Here is a 14238-nt window from a genome sequence, read left to right on the forward strand (position 1 = left end):
TCAAAGCCTAAAAGCTGTAAATTGTTTGTTCCCTTCTACAACAAGGAGAAAACAATAGGAGTGTAAAAGGCATTTTTCTAATTCAGATATTTTACATAGTTTTAAATGGACTGTGTCTATCAGCTCACTCGTATACGTAATGAGCGAACAATCATTTTAAATTGCTTTCTGAAAAGATCGACCACGTGAACATGCAAACCAAAGTGCCGTGTCAGCAAGCAGATATAAGAGCTGAAAAAACATTTCCAGAGAGTAAACTGAGGGGGAAGAGAATGGAACAAAGTAGGGGAGGAAATAAAGCAACAAGCCTATGGAATACCTGCCAAAAAAAGGACTGCACATCCACTCCACAGGAGGCTAAAGAATTACTGTACCCGGTATGAACAGGAAAGGAGTTTTTGTCTTCCACAGCTGCCTGTATGAAATTCACTGAGAATGGTGCTCTACTGCTGTTTCCCCAGTTTGAGGAAATAAGCAGCCATGGCCCAAGAATTCATTTCCGTCTTGCTCTTTACAATGGGAGGAACATAAGTGAAAGGATTAAAAAATAAAAATCAGAAAAAAAAGAGAGAAAGGCAGGCGGGAGGACTCGTCTGCCATCCTGCTACGGCGGGGTGAGAGCCAGCGAGGACGGGAGCAGGAGCGAGGTGAGTCACATCGCATTCACACACCGCCTGTTCCACCCCCGGGCCCGAACCGCGGCGTGCAGAGCTGCAGAAAAACAGGACTGAAGCACAACTTTTATTAGCGCTTTGTGCAAAAAACTGAGGCTCAGCATATTTGGCACAAGATGGATAATGTGAGTGGAAAAACCGCCGCTGCTCTGGAAGTCTATGCTAGCCTGTTAGAGGCTGCTGAGAGCTGCCTGGCAGCAGCATATCCTGGCATCCATATCCATTATGCAGATATTAAATTGGAAGAAACATCTAATGCTTTTAAAATTCAGAGAGTAAAACTCAAGTTTGCAGTGCATGCCAATTGCTTACGCAGTTTATTAAGCTGCTTCTACCAACTGTCAGTAAAAACACCACACTGAAGCTGCAGAAATCATTTTACTATCTGCAAGGCTGTTGGGATTATCTGTTTGTTAGCAGTTACCAAGAGGGAGATGCTGAACAACATATTCCAAAGTTCCTTAGCTTAATTAGCAAAACCAGACGAGACTGAGGGTTGCACCTACACAGGAACTAAGAGCAGATCTCTGCCCGTTTTCAGCACCACCCTCTACTGTGTCCTCCTCCACACGGTCCCATCCCACGCTCCGGGTCCGACACCATCCGGCTGCACCAGGGTGTCCCACTGGCACCGCGGCTCTGCAGCTGCACCGCAGCCCCAGCACGTGTCCGCCTGCAGCAACATCAGCAGAGCCTCGTCTTGTAGGGGATTAAACAGCACGGCAGCTTGAAATAAACTCCTGCCTACTGTCAGACTTGATACTTCACTAAAACCATATTTTTAAATTGTTCTTCAGTTATTTGACTCTACTTAATCAATTTTGAAGGTGGTTTGTGCTGCAGAAAGTACAATCTGTATGACTGAAATGTGCCAAGGCTGGTAAAAAGTCCAAGCTACATGCCTTAGAGATATCTACAAGTGCCACTTAAGAAATATTCCCAATTCTTTAAATGTAATCATTGCCGTTTTTCCTTCCCACTCTTATTTAAGAATATTTAATTAAATTCTTACTGACAACCTCAAAAATTTAAATTGAGATTAACTCAATCATAAACACATCAACATGAACACAACATAATCATTTTCTGCATGTCAGAAAGCTCTAACCCTCCCTGTATTCCTAAAATAGTTTATTTTCCTGCAACACTACAAATGTATGAAAATCATTTATCTTTCAAGTTTACTGAATCTTCCTCAAACCCAAATGCCAATCCTCTCTTTAAATCTAGAATGTGAAAGAAAATAATAATCACACCCTTTCTTCCAAATTGTATTCTATCTAAAAAGTAACTGCTAGCCCTCTGCAATGGTTGTTATCAGACTGCTTCAAAATCTGCTTGGCAAACACTGCCCCGTAAGCATCCTACATAATGTCATAGCTCTTGCTGTCTTGACATCTTTATCACTAATCTCATCAAGAACCGTTCACACCACTGAGTTCACAGAGCCCTAGACATCTTATATGACCCCCTCTTAAAGGTAATAATTGTGATCAATATTGTGACATTTAGCGATACCACTTTCTCATTCATGCCACACGCCAGATCCTAACACAACATTAGAAGATTACTTTGGCTTGATTAAGCAGGAAATCTGTCTCTATGTTTTGTTGGTCATGTATCTGTGCCAAAAGGTGTCTTCTCTGTGCTCATATAAAAAACTATCATGAATATGTTGCTGTGAGATAAGGAAAGTCCTTGGAGCAAACTTAGAGCTTAGTAAGGTTTCAGTAAAACATTATTAGCCCAGCATTATTTCCACTTTAATCAAAGAATAGATAACAAAGTACTTCTCTGAGTACAGTAATTCTAAAAATACTACATTCCTTGTTACATTTAGTGACATATTTTCTTCTTCATATAGGAAACACATTCAGAAAAGCACACATATCCAAAGGAGGGTCTGTTTTTAAACTTCAAAAATCTGCAACAATCAGAATAAAAAAAATCTTCTAAAAAAGAGAGAGAAAAGTAAAGTACTAAACAGCCTTGCAATGCATACCTTTAATATCACAAAAGCAAAGCTGATGCGGTTTGAATTGCTCAGCTGCCTGCTAGCGACCCTCTTTCCTGCTCCAGGAACTCAGCTATTACGGATCCTCTGTCACCTGCTCCCTCCAACAACCAAGAAATGTTCTTTGCAATGTAGGAGCTGACAGCTGCTGTGAATGAAATGGTAAGAGAAAGTACTGATTTCCAATACACTCCAACTTGGGAGTGAGGAGGATGAAGGGAATCCAGCCTCCCTCCCCTCTCCTTGCCAGCCCCATCCCCTGCCGCTACCTAAAGAGAAGTGAAATACCTTTGCTTTTCCACAAAACAGAAAGATATCAAAACTTCAGTGGCAGAAGGAAGCTAAAAGATCCTGAAGCCCTGACATGGTTAGTCTTCAATCTGCAAAGATGGTACATTTTGGGAACGGAATTTGGGAGGGGAAAGATTTCAAGCAAGGAGAATAATTGTATGGCCATCCAGTATCTGAAATTTAAAACAGTGAAATCCAAGTATAAAAATTGATGATGTAGAATCTGTGACAGTGAAAAAAAAAACACCTGTTATACAAAACAACCTGAATTGAATTCCATTGGAAGGATAATCAAAGGACTATAGAATTTCTTCCAGCTGTTTCTGTGGTTATCCCATATTTTTATGGAATTTTGCACTTCTGGCTGTGTTTCAGTCATATCCAGATCTTTATATCAACAAAAAAATAGAAACCAACTAAATTAGAAATAATTTTCTTCCAAGAAAAAAGTGTGGTACAATTTCCTACTTTGTCAAGGTGATCAAACTGGCACCTGTTAATGTATCGTTCCATTTTAAGAGCCTCTCTTGGGGCAGGGGTGCTTGTGTGCTGAATGGGAACGCAACAGTGGAACTGGGAGACCATGTCCACCTCACACTTGAATGCCTTGCTGAGCATGATTACTGAAATGTGCACTATTTCTTTTCAAAACAGTATCTATTTTCTAAGCTTTTGTTAGATACACAGAATCTTAACCATACCCAGTCAATGGCTCCATGGCCAACACTCCAGTGACTGTCTCAAGAAGCACACACTGCATTCAGGCCACAGAAAACGCAGCTAAAAGCTACACAAAGACACAAGAACTTGTGCATGTCCAAACACGGTTGTAGGCATGTTAGAAAAATGAATGCTCCTCCCCCCTCTGCCATGATGGTCCTATGGGATTAACTGAGCAAGGCACTTCTCATACCGATGAGTACTAGAGATGGACCGAGACAGTACAGTTAATTTTGGTATGCCCTAAATTCATGAGCTTGTTTTGCAGTCTTAGTATCTTTAATACAATAACTGAGTATGTACAGGTTACCTTGTATAAAATGGAATTTAAATAAATCTTAATTCCATAAAAATCTACTTTGACATTTTGTCAGAAAAATATCGTCATATAGCATTGGCATGACGTGAAAAGTATTTTTCTCATTAAAAATGCTGGTAAACTTACTATACTTCATTATATTCTAGACTATTTAAAATAATTAATGCAGGTCTGATTCTGAAATAAATATACAGTTCACATGAGCATACTTTGAAAAAGAATGTGCGCTTTTTCCTTCATGACAGAGGAACACTACTTGAAGCTGCTAGAAGTCATTCAGACATGAATTATGTAAGTTCTGAAAATAATGTTCATCCCTTTATTCGGAACAGGGGAGAATTCTTATATTTTTTTTGATTTAAAAATATAGCTAGAATTATAAAAGAAAATGACCAAAACTAGCTGCTGTGCCATTCTGCTTTATGTGACTTCTTTGCTTTATTTTCAGTACCATGTCTTTTACCGTTTGCAGCGCCACAAGACCAATTAATTTTTGGAAGGGAATGTTATACTGAGAAATAAGTTATGCTTCACTGTCTTCTCGTTTTAGATTTTTTATCCTTGCACAAAGTAGGGAACAGAGACTCAGCTAGCTGGAGCAGCACACATACAATGTTTTCCTGCAGCTTATATATTAAATAAATGTAATAGCTACCTTCTTAGTTAATGGAAAGAAACTTGCAAGAACAGCTACAATAATTAAACAATGAAGCAATTAATTAATGGAGAATTAAGTGTATGACAACAGGCAAAACAGAACAGGAAAAACAGTTAAGTGTAGTACTTTGAATGTAATTAAGGAAGAATGGAATTAAAGGAATTAAATTAATTTTTTTTTAATTTGACAAGGTTTGACAAGGTTTGTTTTCATTTAGGTTTTTCTGCTTCCCAGAAATACTTCCGAGTACAAATACAAATCGGTAAAAGGATGTGGGGATCACCTCAACATGAAAAGGCTAAAGAAATAAAATTAAACTGCTGACTACCACAGAAAATGTGCTTATTTTAATTTTATCTTGCCCATCTCTGTATTGTTCTACCCCCATTTGTCTGTTTCAAGGAAAAAAAATCCCTTAGGAAGAAAAAAAAAAACAACCTAGTTTGTGCAGAAATGAAACAAGGGTTCTTTTGTACTTCAACGTAAAATATGTTTCTATGATCTCTGACTGAACCTAGTTTTCCAGAAGTGTGTAATGTGGTCTTGTAAAATCTGTCATGAAGAGAAGCTTGGGATATGAAATCTCAGCATAAAAAATACTGCGGATTATTATTGCTATGCAGGAGAACACAAAGGAACAACCATCCCCATGGGAAAGCCATTCACATATACACATGGCAGCCAGGTACTGAACACCTCTGCCAGGAAGTCCTGACACTTCTCTTCTGATTTACCTCATAATGTGACATCCCTTAAATTGAATTTGTCTGAATTAAGCAAGCACAGTAGAGCAATTTAAATGAGTAAACTTATTTTGTGATTTAGAAATGATCATCCTAAATAGAAATCTACTTTCTAATCTGGTAACTCCTCATATTTTTTGAATAACCCAAGTGGAGAGTCATCAAGTAATTTTACAGCGTACTACTTCACAGTAGCACAGTCCCTTGACTAAAAATTAATCAGCTTCAGCAGGATTTTTGTGCACCCTACAGCTATTCTCATGACTGAATCACACCTCCTCTCCGCTCATGAAAGGAAACACACACAGTTCATGCTCACGTGCTTCATGCATGATCAGAACTATCAAGCAAGATGACTGGTTTTATTTCACTACAGAATACAAACCTGTTCTTTTGTGAACAGAAAGATTTGGATGCTCAAACTATATTGCACCACCAACTGTTGATTACCCTGATGTTGTTAACAGCATCTAATATTTCATTTCCACAGTCGCTTTACAAACATCACCAACTAGCAGCAGCAGGCAGGCTTTTCCCTGTGTCGTCAGCCAAATACTGTTTAGTGCCGATTCAATTAAAACCCATCACTAACAACATCACATCGCAATTCACTGTTGATCTCCACTTCACAGGCAGAATAAGTTATCAGAGCAAAAAGTCATAGTTTGACCTCACTCAAATGAGACATTTTATCTTCTTCCTACTCACTTGAACAAGTATATCAAATACAGATATTCTGTCCGCTAAATATACCTGCTGTCCTCTTTAGTTAACCAAGCATGATCAAAATAAAGAAAAATGCCAGCTTCACAGAGAAAACATCAAATTGCATCACTGCAGAAGACCCAAACTGCTGGTCTTCAATTCTGTCAAGGTTTGTGGATCAGTCAAGAGTGACTCTCTGATAAACAAAGCAATGGCTCTTCCTTAGCCTCCCAACTTCAATAGCAAGTGGAGGGAGACACTGTCCCTGTGTTTATTTATCTCAGCACAAAAAGCATCTCACTAAATAAGGCTAAAACTACTCAACAACTGAAGATCTGGGGAACTTTTGCCTCTCTTACACACACCCAAGAATGGAATCTTTTGCCAAAAGAATGGAAAGCTACCTTTTTCACAAGGGATGCAGAGCTACTGAAGACAGTTCAAAGGAATACCACAAACATAATCGGAGACCCAACAAACAACGCTGTGTAATGTGAGGCTTACTGGGGCTCCACATATTCAGTTTATTGAGAGGTGACTTCTCACTAAATATAGATATTTGTATATGGAAAAGAAATCTGGTGATGGGAGCATTTTTAATTTCTCTGAGAAATGTAAAATGATAATTCTGCGGTTGCAAGTTGAAGGTAGACAAATTTAAACTTGAAATAAGATGCAGAGATGGTTAAATACTGTAATAACCTAATACTAAAGGTAACAGCGTAACATGGTTTGAAGTCTTTAGGACAAGGTTATACAGATTCATAAAGGAAATGCTTAAGCTACATTTTGGAGGAGATTATTTAGTACACGTGAAGGGGAGAGGAACCTAGGACACCGCTCATTCCCATCCCTTACTAGGGACAGTGCAAGTGCCAGCACTGTTCCCTGCAAGCTTCTCCAGCACTGAAACCCCACATAAAGACAGACTATGAACATGTCCAGAGGCACAAACAACCAGATATACTCAAGGTTGCTTTTGCACCTTCCTCTGAAACACAAGATACTAGCCACAGTTAAAGAGCTCAGCAAAGCAAGCTTATTTTCTTCCTTTAATGCCTTTTATTGTATGCCTTATTTACATATTTAGATTCTTAGTGATTTTAGACTTGGAATGGGAAAAAATTTCCCTATGTCAGGCTTGCTGGGATGTTGCTTTTTGCTCTTCCACTGCAATGCAGGATGTGGACTGCCTACTACAGTGACCTGGGTAAATTTTGCCATTCAACCTGCTGACATTGCAAAAGGCCTTCAGAATAACTGGCAGCCCAATTCACCACCTGTTTTCAGGAACACAAATATGTGGAAGACAAAAATTATGTCTCCTGGTGATCAAACTGTTATAGTCTTCCTGAAGACAGAAGACATCACACAGGAGTACCAGGGTAGAATATAATGGCCTCTAGCAAGCAGAATTAATCTACTTGTCCTTTTTGGATTTGATGTCTTCCCTCTACTTCCTGGATGCAGTTTCACAACTAAAGTTTATTACTATTCTTTTGAAATTAAAAAAAAAAAGGCATGCTATAAGAAAGACAAAACCTATTTTATGAACATGATTGTTTTCAACAGATGTACATAGTACCTAATTTAATTAGCAGGATCAGGCATTAGTAGTATCTAATCTCCAATCATATATATTCTCTCAAATTTCGGTTTGTTCCTGGAATGTAATCCCCAGTAGCTGTTTTTGTTCCCTCCAGAACCCTTCTTTTAAGAAAGTTTAATCCCTTGCTATCAAAATGCCTTGGGAAGGTGTCATCACTTCATCAGCAAGATAACAGTAACGTGATGTGCAGACACGAAGAAGCCACTCAAGGAACACAAAGATCTTTTTGGCTTTGATGGACACCTCATGGGAAAATGCATCTGATACCTGTTGTATCGATATGGACAATACACAGCACGAAAAAGAGTAATAAAAGAGACCACATAAGGGAATGTAAACATTCCTATCCATAAGTTCATACCACTTCTTCACAGTGTGCTTGCTTGTTTGACAGCTATACTGTCATAATTTTAGACTGTTAAACCTCTGCTCTAGGGTTTATAAAAGATCAGAGCACTTGTCACTCTCAGTGCAGGTAGAGTGAGATAGAGTGGTTGAGCAGTTCATTTTTCTTTCTAATTACACTCCATTAACCTTCCGCATGAGAGCTCCCCTGTGCTTTCCCACCAGCAGCACCAACTGGCTGTGTTTGATAAGGCTCAGCAGAGCCTGCAAGACCAGCACGTGTAGCTACAGGAACACTCCAGCACTGCAGGCCTGGCAGAAGCTGGGCTGAGCCGCAGTCACATTCAGCTGAATCGTACACAGATGGACACCAGTCTCGCCCTACCCACCTCCCCCACAACTCTGCTCCTTGAACTTCATAGATACATGATCTGGTATTTGAAAGCCAAATGCAGAACGAGGGAATTATTCACAATAGGGAACCAAACAGCTACCGTGCTTTCACCTCACTGCGGAGACCTGCCAAGAGAAACGCATTTAGAACATTAAAGCATGCAGGGAAATAGAAAAGAAGTTGTTGTTACGTTATAATTAGATCATGTTAGTCTATGCAACCAGGGTGCAGAGAAGGAGAATTACTTTTGAAATTTAAATCTTTTTAAAATGCACTTTCAGCATCTGGGGTTGTTTGTTGTATATTCTGAAGACCACACTGTTAACAAATAGCATTATATTTATCTATAACCTTCTCAACGGTGACCACATAAATGATAGGCTTTTCTAAAAAGAGAGACTTCTTCGATTAATAATGTATTCTATGGGAGTTTTAAACTCAGTGCCAGGAAAGCTATTTTCCATGTGCATGAAGGTAGATTAGCATTTGTGTATATTGAGTAACAATGTCGGCACATGCTTACACAGATAAAAGGGAAACAAATTTGGAAGGAGGGGTTGTAAACAATCTGGAACAGAATCTAAATTATTTTAAAAATAAATGAAACACTACAAAATCTGCACTTTCAAATGACATTTTATACTACCAATTGGAATTTTTAACTGTTTCAAATGACTTCACAACATAAGTTGTATATGGAACTGGCCTATATAAACAAGTGACGGTGATACTCTTTTTGCTATTACCTCCATCATCCTTTCTCACCCCTCTTCTGTTGTTAAACATATTGTGATATTTGCATCTGCATGCATCTCCATAAATAAATATAACTTACTTCTCTACTAGGGTAAGTTTCCCAAACTTCAGCTAATATTTTGAAATGATCTGCTGTTTTCTAAGTCTTGGTTACTTTGAAGAGTCTGAAACAAAATCTGTGCTACAAGTCAAGCTGTGAATCCAGCACCATCCTTGTTCAGAATGGTACAGGAATTTTATTCCAGAATGTCGTCAAAGATTCCCTCCAACACAAAGGAAATGCAGGTGGCCCTTCACTTATAACAGAAAGGTAAACACTGCTACTGAACTCACCTAAAGTACCCTGAAGAGACTTGGTTTTCAGAGTGACCATTAAAGACCCTTAACATAAGACCCACTTTCTACGTCTAAGTAATTTTCTAAAAGATTTTGTATCTATTTTCCAAAATTTTCTTCTATGTAATCTAAAGATGCCAATTCAGTCTTTAATGCAGTTTAACTTGTGCCATCTAAGCCTACAGCATATGACGTAAATTCAGAATTTGTGGATGTGACCAAACACAGTGATTCCAAAACTGTCAGGCTGCTGAGGTTGCCTCAGGAAAGCTGAATAGTCAGTGGACAGACAGATCCTCCCCCTAAGACAGGCTTGCTCAAAGTGCAAACACAAGTACCTTTGTAACAGTAATTTACTGGATAAACAAAAAATGCTGTTGTTGGGGTACATTTGATAACAACGAAGACACCACATGAATTTTGTCAGATATCATTTCTCTACTAAAGAGAACCTAATAAATTTGAAACAAACGTGATTAGGACATCGAATAAAATTATCTAAAGCATCCCTGTTGTTTTGTAAAAATGTATCTGTAGTGCTTCAATAATGTAATGCAATGAAATCTTATTTGAGCTGGGATTCAAATTTGTCAGGACAGTCAGGATAGCACTGTGAAGGAAAGCAGAACCACACTTCCATGCAACACTTAGCTCTTCGGTAAAAAATAATTTTCAATTTATGTACACATGAAGTGTACTTAATGCCTCTATAACTTGCTCTCTCATCTTATCTGGAGTATCTGTTAGAATCATGACTGAAAGCTCCAAAACTCCTGGCTGTAAGCAGTGAGTGTTGAAACTGCTTTCAGAATGAAGCATTGCAGAGGTGTTTCCACTTCCCTGAGCAGTCAGCATCGCTGCTAACACCGTTTGGAATAATGTTTTCTGACAAGTGGGCCAAGCTCACCTCTGAAGAATGCAACACTGCAGCTGTTGGGACCTTTTTTTAACTAATCACCTGAGAAATGTGGCTCTTCAGGACTTTTTGGTAATGTTTTCTCTTTGCCCAACACTTCTTAGAAAGTATTTCATAAGGAAATATTTTATTCTACACTGGCTCATCATTCTCCTTTTACAGAAGACCTGTCAAAAGCACTTTGCTTTTCTATTGTGTCGATAAAGACCTCTTGAGGGTTTTGGGGGGGCTGTGAGGTGGGTGAACAGACCTTTCAACCCAGCTCATACAGAAATACGCCGTCTGGTGAAGGACTCCTGGAACAGAATCACTGAAGCTTTTTATAGATTTGTTGTAATAATCCTTGAAGACTGAAGAACTGTTGGTATCACAAATACAAATGTGAGAAGCCCATTTTAAATGGTGGGAAAAAGAGTCCTGGTGCACCTGGCTAAAACTCTGTATCTAGCTGGGGGGGGAGTATTTTTGTTAGTAGTATTTTGTTAAAACTTTTAAAGACAGACTGTAAATGCTACAGATATAAAATTAACTCTGAAACTGATAAATTTCTATAATTCTCCAAGAAATTCTCTGTCAAAGAGAGGTAAGGAATAGAAAATAAACTCTCTTGCAGTTTATCTTTATGCAACACCAAATATGTGTAATAGGTGTGTATTATGGGAGAACAGGGTTTTTCTTCTTTGCCTCTGCAGGCCCATAATAGATTGAAGAGGCTTTTTTTTTTTTTTCCAAAGGATTAAACAAATGTACTGTATGTTTTCATCACACAATGAAGTGCAAGTTCTTTTTTCAGACCATATGCTTGACTTGCTCCTTATTGCAGAGAACACACAGTATGTTGCTGGATGAACACATTTCATGCTACAAACTGGTCTGACCAGCTAAACCTGCAGTCAGAGGTATCAGACAGTCTTAGTGAAACTCAGAAGTATTATTTCATTGGCCCTCACTCAGCGTTTCCTGCGTGACAATTCAGCTGAGAATATGTTTGGAAGCATTAGCTCAGAATGCACAAACTTCTAAAAACAGCGTCAGCAGGTCTCTCTTGGGTATCTCTGAAGACACCTACCACACCTGTCTCTAAGAGCTCTAAATCACAGAACAGTAGTTTTTCTCCCCATGGTTTCGCACTGATGGATTTTTTTTAAAGGCAACACATGTTGCGCTGCTGAGAGAGGCTGAAAGATTACAGAAACCTAGCAACTGAAACACAGGCTGTCAGAGCAAGCCATCTTGCTTTGTGTCCTCAGGTCTGGTAACTTTACTCATACTGGGATCACAAGCTCTATTATTAACCTAGAGAACTACCTTAAAGCTGCACTGTCTTTGCAACCAGAGTCTAATTAAAGTCTCACACACATAATGCATAACCTTTTAAATGCCAGTCCATAAAAATAAGCCCTCTTTCTCAGATAACCTCCACAAAATGAGAACCAGAAGGGGAGCTTCAGCACTATGGAGCAGGTTCTGTGGGCTCTGAGGTAGGGGGGCCATTAGAGGAAAGAAGCAGCTGAGAGAACATTTTCCCTCATACTACTTCTGAATAAACCAAATTGACGCCAAAATGCAGGGGTGCTTTGGGGAAAAAAAAGCTTCAGGGTTTCTTTCTCTTTTCTAAGAAATACAACAGGGCACACACTCAAGGAAATAGGGCATATTTGTTTGTTTTGATAAAACTATCCTCTGTTGTATTTCATCTGGAGTTGGGGCAGGGTGTAAGCAGCGGAAATAGGCTTTTTAAAGATCTATACTACACACCCCCACACTTACATCAGTAAATATGTGCAAGGGCATGTTATTAACTAGTGATCTAACTGTACTTTAAAAAAGAAGCGCCACAACCAAAGGCTGAGAAAATATTAACCAATTGTCATGAAAATGCCAATACAAAAACAATGTAAAGATTTTAATGTGCAAACAGAAATACTTGACTTCACACTGTGTAGGCAGTATTCATTACGAGCAGGGTAGGATTTTAATGGTAATTGTTTGGAGAATCATATAAATATATTCATATCAAAAGCACACTTAATCCAAAACACGTTTGTCAGTTTGCACAGGAAGACAGTCAAGCTGTCATTGATCATGAGGAAGCTCAGAAGAAAACAAAAAAGAAGCTAAAAAAGAAGAAATTCAGGAAACCTAGGAGTAAGAAGAAACAGGTTCACACAAGCAAAGGGCACTCGCGGACAATGTAAAGCTGAACCAAAAAGTAGTGAAATCTGACAAGCAAAAATTAGTCCTTTCCCACTGGCAGGCAAGGCTTGCAGGAGAAAGCGTTAATTTATGAGATTGACTTGGAAAACAGGGCACACTTCTGGTCACTTACCACTGACACGTCAGGCCTACGCCGATGTCTGAGGCAACAAAAGTAGTGCAGGGCATACTTTGATATTTTTCAAGGTATTAGAAATAACTATCTCATTGAAAAAAGGAAGTCTGTACTTCATATACACATATGCAAAAACTGATCAGTAAACCATGGTCGATTTAACCCCACAGACTCACATTCTTAATTGTTTTTCCTCTTTTGTTTCCCCGCCAGTAGGCTGCACAATTAGCTTGTGCGCTCTGCAGGCCAAAAACCTAGTCTGCAAAAATCTTTTGAAATATTTAACACATACTAGTACTAGGTAAATAGAAATAATAATTAATTGGCCTTTTCCTGCTCTGCATTTCAAATGTATTTATTATGAGCTAGACAAATAATGCAGGACTGTAGCATTCTGCCTCCACATTCCTCATCTTCCTCTTCCAGTTTACCAGAGCAATGACAAAAGAGGAGTTTTTGCTCCAACACTTTAACACTTTCAGCACAGGTTCTCACACTGCGCAGCCCTCTGACCTAGAGGATCCATCTTCTGCACAGGGGCAGAAACTGATTTCTTTAATCAAAGAAGATGAGAAGCCTGCGCAGTGACCGACACTGCTCGAGAAACTGCACCAGCAGCAGAGGCTACAGAGGCAGCTGCGTTCAGGCCAGCAACAGCACGCTCAGCATGAACACACTGTACTAAGATTCTTCTCCCACACACAAAACCAAACTGTTCCTGTGCCCCCTTTGTGCTGATGGAGCCTGTCTCTCAGTTGATGAGCAAGTCGCTATTTAGGAAATAATTTCACAACCTATTTTGGAAATCCACAACCATGCACAATTGGCTGCGTTGGTTAGTATTCAGCGGCGATTTCAAAGGTTCTTTGTCCGGGGGAGGAGATACGACCATTCACCAGCACGCCAGCAGAACTGCTGAGTACACAGCTGGAGCCTCCATGGGGGAAGGGAAACGGTGTATGATTTTGCAGTTTTATCTGTTAAATCCGTACAGTTTTGAAGAATGATCACTTGCCATTCCTACTATTTTGCAAGTGAAAACTTTTGACACATTTGCCAGAATTATTTGGCTGTTTTTTCTTGTAAGAGGATAGAGGGTCAGTGCAGAGAAACATTAAGCCACATTTACAAGCTACATAATTGGGTCTTTCAGCCACTTGCAGAGCAAATGATTTGCAGTAACATGCTCTGCACCTCCTTACTAGTTAGCAGCCCGATCCAAGGCAAATACATCAAGAAAAGATAGAGAGGAAAAAGCTGTGGACAAGATTAACCACATGAGCTTGGCTTTTTCATGACGCTCACATTTTTTCTATTACCCAGCTGCTAGATATTCAAGAGAAAACAGGGTGTACTGTAACAACTGCTAAAACAGGCCACAAGAGCACAAAACCAATAAGAAACCTTTCTGTTTGGCTCTTCACTG

At 39.2% G+C, this 14238-nt stretch overlaps 1 protein-coding gene across 27 annotated transcripts in view; it reads right to left on the reverse strand.

Moving 5' to 3' along the window:
* PHF21A (PHD finger protein 21A) overlaps nt 1-14238 on the reverse strand; it is a 150203-nt gene that overhangs the window by 41380 nt on the left and 94585 nt on the right. Inside the window, exon 1 of one of the 27 annotated variants that reach the window (XM_065064663.1) lies at nt 375-816. The exons of 25 other annotated variants lie outside the window; for them this stretch is intronic. The gene's annotated coding sequence lies outside the window, so the exon portion shown is untranslated. Of the gene's footprint in view, nt 1-319; nt 817-14238 lie in introns of those variants that run through there. One more of the 27 variants, XM_065064662.1, reaches the window with a different exon arrangement.

Source organism: Columba livia, chromosome 5 (assembly GCF_036013475.1).
Source record: "Columba livia isolate bColLiv1 breed racing homer chromosome 5, bColLiv1.pat.W.v2, whole genome shotgun sequence".
Taxonomy (NCBI): domain Eukaryota; kingdom Metazoa; phylum Chordata; class Aves; order Columbiformes; family Columbidae; genus Columba; species Columba livia.